The sequence below is a fragment of the Rhinopithecus bieti genome, unplaced genomic scaffold, assembly GCF_001698545.2.
Source record: "Rhinopithecus bieti isolate Rb0 unplaced genomic scaffold, ASM169854v2 scaffold_865, whole genome shotgun sequence".
NCBI lineage: Eukaryota > Metazoa > Chordata > Mammalia > Primates > Cercopithecidae > Rhinopithecus > Rhinopithecus bieti.
Genome location: NW_016803288.1, coordinates 922,886 through 931,976, shown reverse-complemented (window position 1 = coordinate 931,976; position 9,091 = coordinate 922,886). Strand labels below are relative to the sequence as shown.

General features: G+C 37.7%; 1 long non-coding RNA gene across 1 annotated transcript in view; it reads left to right on the top strand.

Annotated features, from left to right (window-relative positions):
* Nucleotides 1-9,091, top strand: part of LOC108529517 (uncharacterized) — a 70,748-nt gene that overhangs the window by 59,536 nt on the left and 2,121 nt on the right. Inside the window, exon 3 of the long non-coding RNA XR_001885561.1 lies at nt 8,646-8,766. This is a non-coding gene — a long non-coding RNA (uncharacterized LOC108529517). The remainder of the gene's footprint in view (nt 1-8,645; nt 8,767-9,091) is intronic.

The window sequence follows — 9,091 nt, the reverse complement described above, 5'->3', positions numbered from 1 at the left end:
AAAAAAAAAAAAAAAAAAAAAAGAAGTATAACAAAATGTGAATGTAAATATAAATTCTACAATTGCACAAGAATATTTTCCTAGTATTAAGACTTGGATTTACAAAAAAAAAAAAGTGTGAAATGTAGAAGTAGAACAGACTTGAACTTGTACCTAGACTGCATCAGGCCAGCTTTGTGAGCTTGAGCTATGTGCTCCAATCTCTGCCTGTGTTTCCCTAGCATGAGAATGGGAATAATAATCACTATCCCGGGAGAGTAGTTTGAATTACTAGATATAATATATATAAATTCAGAACATTTTATGGCACATTGGATAAATGACTTCCTAGTCTCTGGACTTCACCTTTCTTACCTATGAAGGAGAGATTATAATGATACCTGATCAATCATTCAAGTTGTGTTACAGTCTCATTGCAGTGCCTGGGACATGGTAAAAACTCCATAAATATGAGGTCTCCTTCTTCTTCCTTCTCTCATATGTCTTCCTTTCTCCTCATCCCTCTCCCTTCTGCTTCTGCATTGGAGACATACATTGATAGAATTTATATAGCAACTACAGCAATAATTACTTTCAGAAGTATTTATATGAAGGCCCAGAAATTAGATGTCCCACCAAAGAAAGTAAAACCACTCTACATTGACTATGTACCATATATCTGGTACATTATGTTTTAACCTGTAATCCTGGTAACAGCTTTATCAGATAAGTAGTTCTAACCCCATTTTAAAAAATGAAGCTAAGATATTGAGGATAAGCATTATTAAATAATTTATTCAAGGTTGTAAAGTTAGTAAGTGACAGAGCCAGTTTTCTAATTCAGGCTTGTCACACTCAGATAAGGCAATTTACTTTGCATAGTGTCTTTGAATGTTTTATGACAAATTTAATCTCAATTTATTCCCAAGATACACTTACTCATTTGACAGGTCATCCTTGTCATGCCCCTGGGTCTGGTAGTGAGTAGAAAAACAATAAATAGGGTGTGGCCGAGAAAATGTTCTTTAGCAAAGGGACTAATATTTTGGACCTGTGTTGTGGACTGAATAATTATGTCCTCTGTAAGTTTATAAATTCATATGTTGAATCTGTAACCCCCCAGTGTGGAGGTATTTGGAGATGAGGTCTTTGGGAGGTAATAGAATTAGATAAGGTCATGAAGACGGAACCCACATGATAGAGTTAGTGCCCTTATAAGAGATACTAGAGAGCTTGCATCTCTATCCGTTCTCTCTTACTCTTTATATGTACAAAGAAGAGGTCATGTGAGCACAAAATGAGATGGTGGCTGCCTATAAGCTATAAGAAGAGGAGTTAGAACAAAATCTACCTTGCCAGTCACCTGGATTATAGACTTCTCAGTATCTCTAAAATTGAGACATAAATTTCTATTGTTTAAGCATCCCAGCCTGTGGTATTTTAAAATGACAGCCTAAACCAACTAAGACAAACTGTTTGTCTAATTGTGCCTTTCAAGGATTCAATACATTTCTCCAAATTTGCCATTTGCAAAGCCTTGTGTGAACATAAATGTCACTCAAAACTACAAGGAGGTAGTCTTGATGACACACTCTTTCTCAGGGGAATAAAGTTGGGCCTCCCAAAAGTTCAAGCCACATGGATTCCTGGCAGCATAAAGTCCCTGGACTGGGAGTGGGCCACATATTTGGGGTCACCGGGATGGCAAGAAGCAGAATGAAGCCAGATCATGAATGCGTGAATGATTCTATTTACAGTTGAGTCTAAAGATGAAGTCTGGTGAAGCTTCATCAGTCATCAGCTATGAGTGGAGTTGAGGCAGACTAAAAGGAAGGTGTGGAAGTGAAATGCAAGATTGGGTGACAATAAAGGTGTCATAGAGAGAAGAGCTAGGATCCTTCGCACTGAATGTCAGCTACATGAGAAACTGACTGGAGGAGGTACACAGTCGGGTGACAGTGGTTTTCTGGCTCTGCTTCAAAATCTCCAAGGGTTTGAGAATCAAAGCTGTGTAACCCTATACTCAGCCTAAACACTGAGAATAGAAACTACACTTTACTGCCTGCGTTAACTTGGTTGTGCTGTTCCACCATTTTCATTACAGCTTTTTCATTACATTTATTACTTCATTATGTGCTTTACTTTTTTGAAATTGTCCTGGCCAAATAGATGGATAGATGGTTCATTACACGAATTTCCTAAAGACTTATTGAGTCTTTAGTGGAAAGCAGCAACAGAGAGTTTGTACCCTAGCATCCTTTGAGTCCTTCAGCTCAAAATCCTGTCCTTACTATTTCCACTAATCATCTTTATCACGATTCTTACCCAATATTTATCAAGTCACCACATTGAAAGACCCTCATTAAACCAAACTTCCACATCTCAATTAATTCTGACCTTACAGACCCCACTCTTAGACACTGCCAAAACTCTACAAAGATGGCGTACTCCTTTATATCAGTAAGCAATAAGCTTGCCTTTGTCTTATTGATGAGTTATATTGATGGTATTTAAAGAGCCAGTTTTTGACATGTTCCTTCAAGGATCCAAGTGGATATAACTCTGGACATCTGAATCCAGGCTCAAGCAGAGAAGCTTGTCTTATATATTTTATATACTGATCTTTCATGTCGCATTTGGTTCATATAAATGTTTCAGATTATAATTTAAAAAATTACTGTTGCATTTAAAAGAAAACTGTTCTATAATTGTTCCATCTGAATCTGTTTATATTTATTTTTTATTGTCGATATTTTTTGGGGGAAATCTCAACTTTCCAGACTCTCAGTCTCTTACTCTATGCAATGGGGATGTTCAAGCAGAACTCCTGCAAGGCATCTCCCATCTTTTACCTTCTCCTATCCTGAAGTGTCTTTGCATTGATGCTGTCTGTCAAGATGTCCTCTTATGGCATAAAATTCTGTTTCTAAAATGCTAATTTTCCTCACAGCATGCAACGGAATGCAAGACACATACTAGTTGCTCAATAACCAGCTGTTGGTAATAGTTTGTACAATTGACGTTGGATCCAATTCAATGTCTGGAGTTTTTATTTTAACTGTCTGATTTGGTAAATGAGTGCCAAGACAATATTATATCAGAGACAAAGTTGATTCATGGAGGGGAAGGGAACTCACATTTATTGAATGCCCACCAAATGGCAAGCCCAATGCTAAAGGTTTTGTATGCAAGAGAAATCATCCTCATCATCACCTATTCAAAAAGTTTGAAAACAGATGCCAAGCAAGTTTACGGAAATTTCCCAGGTTACTCATACTGTATGCAAGACAAGGATTGAAACCAAATGTACCTGATATCTCAGCACATGCTTGGCAAGGTATGGTGGGAATGATAATTGAGACTTTATCAAATATGCAAACTCTTGAGCTTAAAGCCCAGTGATAAAAATTTATAGACTATGGTGGGACCCAGGAATCTATATTTTTAAAATAAACACATGATTTTAATTCAGGTCATCACTAAGACATAGTTTAACAAAGTCTTGCTGCTTGTATCTTAGTAAGGAAACGTTTTGAGTTCATTCTCATAAAACTACAAAATACAGTTTAATTTATCCTCATAGTACAGAGAAGGGAACTGGGATCCACAGGACCCTTGAGAAACACTGATACTCCGTGGGTATGTTTTCTTCTAAACTCAACCCACTCCAAGGTCTTAAATTAAGGACACTTCCCTAAAAACTTTCTTGTTTTGCTGGGTAAATCCTCCAGTCGTTTTTTATGAGAAAGGGCAAGAAAAATAACATTTTTTAAATGTCTTGATTGCATGAAATATCTTCAGCTTACCTTCACATTTATCTAATATTTGAGTTGGTATAGAACTCTAGGTTTCAAATATTTTCCTGTCAGAATGTCAAAGGCATTTTTACAGTGTCCCCGGGCTACCAGTGTTCTGATCATGAGCCTAATATTTTTCTGATTCTTAATCCTTTGAAATGCTTTGAATATAAGCTTTTTTTTTTCCTGTTCATTTGTTTATTTGTTTGTTTACTAGAAGCATTTAGGATTTTCTTTTTTTCTTCCTGAGTTTTTTTTTTTTTTTGAGTCAGAGTCTCACTCTGTTGCCCAGACTGGAGTGCAATGGTGCCATCTTGGCTCACTGTAACCTCCACCTCCCAGGTTCAAGTGATTCTCATGCCTCAGCCTCCCGTGTAGCTGGGATTACAGGTGTGTGCCACCACACTCAGCCAATTTTTGTATTTTTAGTAGAGATAAAGTTTCCTACGTTGGCCAGGCTGGTCTTGAACTCCAAATCTCAGATGATCCACCCACCTTGGCCTCCCAAACTTCTAGGATTACAGGCGTGAGCCACTGCCCCGGCCTTCTTCCTGAGTTTTAATTGAAGTGAAAATTAGTTAGAAGTTAACCAGACTTTTTATGTGGAATGTGTTGTTTTTGTAAGAACAAAATTCAATCTCCTAGACATCTCAAGTTCAATCCTTACTTCTTGGGTAAAAAATTACTGCCTCCATAAACTCCTGGAATAATGTATATGTTCATGAAATGTTTCTTGTAGATATTAAACTAATTTCCAGTGAAGACATGGTGGCAAACTAATGGGAAAATAAAAGTTTGAACAAATAGTGATAGAAAACTAGCTATCTGTCTATAAAATAAATGGACCTCAACTCATATCTCATTGTAATCATGACATTTAATTCAAAGAAGATATATACACATCTGTCCCACACATAAGACTATATTCTAAAGTTTCTATAAGAAAACATAGGAAAATATGCTTACAGATTTGGCAGGTTGGAAAAACTTCTCATGACACAAAAAATACTCATCATAATTTAAAAATTATAAGTTGGACTTAATTAAAATAAAAGACACCATTAAGAAAGTAAAAAGGCAAGTCACCAAATGGAGAAAATGTTTGTAACACACCCATCTGGGAAAGAAAACCTTGTATCTAGATTATATAAAGGACTCATATAACTCAATAACATATAAACAGCCCAATTGTAATAAATATGGTCAAAAGAAGTATAAAAGTCCAGTAAGACTATGAAAATGTGCTCAACATCATGTCATAAAGGGATACAAGTTAAAACTAAAGTGAGATACTATTTCACATTCACAAAAATGGCTAAAATTTTTAAATGAAGGACAATACTGAATATTGGTGTGATTATGAAGAACTAGAACTCTCTTGCATTTCTGTTGAAAATGTTAAATATAACGACTTTTGGGAAAAAAGCAGTTTTTTATAAAGTTAAATATGCACATACCCTGTGATCCAGCAATTTCACTTCCAGATATTTACCCAAGATAATGACAACATATGTCTACAAAAAGTCCCATATACAAATATTCATACTAGCTTTACTCTCAACAGCTCCAAACTGAAAAAAAGTCAAACATCCATTATTAGGGGAATAAATTATAAGAAAGAAAATGTTGAAAGATAGTATATTCTAATACTGAAATATTACTCAACCATAAACATGAAGCGGTCAATCCATGTATATAGCATGGATGGATATTAAACATATATATGTTATATTGAACCAAAAAGCCATCCCCAAAAGACTAAACAATGTAGTCTTGTGTGTGTATTTATATGAATTAATAGAAATCAGAATAGTGTTTTCTGGGGGATGACTGGAGGAAGAATAAGGAACGTATCTAGGGTGGTGGAATGTCATGTTGATTTGAGTTTACGGAATACATTTGCCACAACTTATTGAACTTTGTGCTAAAAATCTGTGTACTTTTTTGTATGTAAATTGTAACTCAATTAAAATAATTTAAAAAAGAAAATGGCCAAGCACAGTGGCTTCCGCCTATAATCACAGCACTTTGGGAGTTTGCCAACGTGAGAAGGCTGTTTCGGGACAGGAGTTCAGTGTCAGCCTGGGTCACATAGTGAGACCCTGTCTACAGAAAAACTAGAAATCAGCCGGGCATGGTGATGTGTGCCTGTACTCCCAGACGGTCAGGAGGTTGAGGCAAGAGAATTTCTTGAGTCCAGGAGTTTGAGGCTGAGGCTGCACTGAGCCATGACTGTGCCATTGCCCTCCAACCTGGGTGACAGAGCAAGACCCCATCTCAAAAAAAATTTAAAAATAAAAATAAAAAATAAATATAAATAAAACTTATCTCATGGGATGGGGCTAGACGGTGGTTAGAAGTAGATTTCTAGTCTTAAATGTATATGTTATTTTTTAAAGATTAAAAGTACACGCTAATAGGTATGTTTTTAAAGATATTAAGAGAAGATTTTCAGATTAGCCCAAAGTAGAAGGAAAAAAAAGTAAGCAGAAATGAATAAAATAAGAAACAGTTGTGGGAATGGTACTTCAACCAGAAGGCATGGCACATGGCCTGTGCCTTGGGTAGGGGATCTGAACTGGTATTAAAAAAAAAAAAATCTGATTACAGCATCACTTTCCTCTATTTTATAAAATGAAGCTATTGACTCCTTCTCATCAGAATACTATTAGGATTCAATGACATAATGTAAGTGAAATTTTTTGTGTGTTTCTAATTTACTTTCATTATTTATTTTAGCGCTCTCTTCCTTTGCCTTTTTTTTTCCCCCTTAATTTCAACTTCATAATCCTAGATGTATTTGTTTGGATAGCTTAGGAAACAAATTTGATATTTCTTCCCTTTATCTGATTTCCTCCAAGTCACCAGCTCTGTATTGCCTCTGTCTTGGGCCCTACCCTTCACATTTTAATTTCCCAGAGTCAAAGACACTTCTCAAATGAAAGAAACCTTCAGCCCAGCCCTCCTTGAGCTCTCCCAGGTACCTTACAAGAAGAGTAAGAGCTGACAAAAGATCACAGATCACACACCAGCACTACATCTCCCTCACAGTGGCCACGCCTGTGCCATCTGACTCTGTTCCTTTCCACTGCTGAGTGACCCAGGGCAGAGACCGATGTCCCCATTATGGTTTCTCAGACCTTGTGCCCTGGGAATGTCATGGGAGAACACAGACCTTGGAGCTGAGTCACATTAATGACACCGTCTTTTCAGAGAGAAGCCCTCTGTCACCATGGTGAGGTCTCCAATTGAAAACTCATCCTGACTCCTTCCAGCACTTACCTGGACATGCAAGTTCTGTGACTCATAACTTAAGGAACTGGAACTATTGGGACAGCCAAGAGTCTCCTCTGCATTTGAAAAAACCTATGTACCTTTGAAATCTCTCAAATTCAGAATCTTTTTTACTTTCCATTTCTTCCCATTCACCATCTGATACCTGGAGAGAGGAGGCAGGGGGCACCTACCCGTCCCTCCCGGCAGGATGCAATGTCCGCTCAACCTTGTCACTCCCTGAAGGTGCTCCTCATCTCACCACATGACAAAATGTGCCCTCCCCCATCTTCCCGAGGCTATTGAATGGAGATGAAAACATGGAAAACTCTGGGGCCGAAACCCTATAAATATTTGAAGAGTAGCTCTCTTTTCATGTCCTGTTTGAATAATATTTTTCTTTTCATGTTCTTTCCTTCCTTCTAATTAGTTTATTTTCTGTGGAGTGTTGAAAAGCAAGGTCATTCTGTTAACATATATTAAAACACGTCCCTGATGTTTGAAGAATTATTTTCCATAACATCTGTAATTTTCTAGCATTCTGGATATTATGATGGAAAATACAAATAGGAAAATTCAAGTTAAATGCCTTTTGGAGCTTTTAAAATAGAATTTCATTATATATAAATTTAGACTCAGTATATATTTATTAGATACCTATGCAGGCTATTGTGTTATGCTAATACTGGCTTAATAATAATAATAACTGTTATCATTTAAACAACCTAGGCACTATACTAATCCAGTTATTTTATTTCATTTTTAGAGCAATTTCAAAAGGTAGATTTTTTGTTTGGGGCACAGGGTCCCACTCTGTCGCCCAGGCTGGGCTGCAATGACACCATCACGGCTCACTGCAGCCTCAACCTCCCAGGGCCAAGCAATCTTCCTACCTCAGCTTCCCAAGTAGCTGAGACCACAGGTGCAGGACATCACACCCAGCTAATTTTTCAGTTTTTTTTTTTTTTTTTGTAGAGGTGGGGATTCACCATTTTGCCCCGGCAGTTTTCAAACTCCTGGGTTCAAGAGATCTGCCCACTTTGGCCTCCCAAAGTGCTGGGATTATAGGCGTGAGCCACTGCCACCTGCGAGTAGATACTACAATCTTCATTTTTCAAAAGGGAAAGTGGTTTAGAGAAAGGAAGGTGAGTAATGTGATTTTAGATGGTGTCTAGCAAAAGTAGGGTTTTGAGTCCAGATTTTATTCTAATTTTATGCTTTCAGTTCCTGTGGCTCATGCCCCTCCCACATACCCTGGCCCTGGGGGATTTCCAACTACCAATCCCAGATTTCTTTTCTCAAAAGTTTGGTTTCACTATGTCCATGATGCAACTAACTAGAGACAGATACTGGAGCACCCCTACCCACTCCTTTGGGAGTCCTCAAGCAAAGACACAACGACTACAGGAGTTTGTGTAGAAGTAACGTACTTCTCTAGCCCCTCAGGCCGGCTGACTCTGAGGCACGTCTTCTACATTGTTCTAGAATTCTCCAGTAGCCACAGTAACAAATGCTTTATTGCCCTTTTTCTTTCCACTTCACTTTTTTGTTCCCCTGCTTATGTTTCCTACTTGCACCTGTATCCCTGTTGCTCAGTCTCCTTCTGAGCAAACCCAATTGAAGATCCCTGCAGGAAGGCCAGCATCCACTTCCAGAAAGAAGACCTGGAGCCCATGGTGGAGTGAGTGCCTCGGTTTTGGAGAGTTCCAATGACAAGGTAATCAGCATAGCGTCTTCGGTTTGCATAATACAATTGATGACTTATTTACAGAAAACCACAAGTTAATGTGAACTGAGCTAAAATTGAGTGCATTAAGGGCAAGGCACAGAAGATGAGATAGGGGCAGGAGAGACTTGGGGGTATATTATAAAGATACTATGGTTTAAATAGATGGAGAAAAGAAAAGATGCTATAGAACAGGGGGCTCCTGAGAACAAGTGCAGAACAGAGAGAGGCATCATTGGCTTGGTCAGCACTCAATCACTTACTAGTATACATTCTTTCATTAATACTAAAATGTTTCAAATTTACAGTGGGGTTT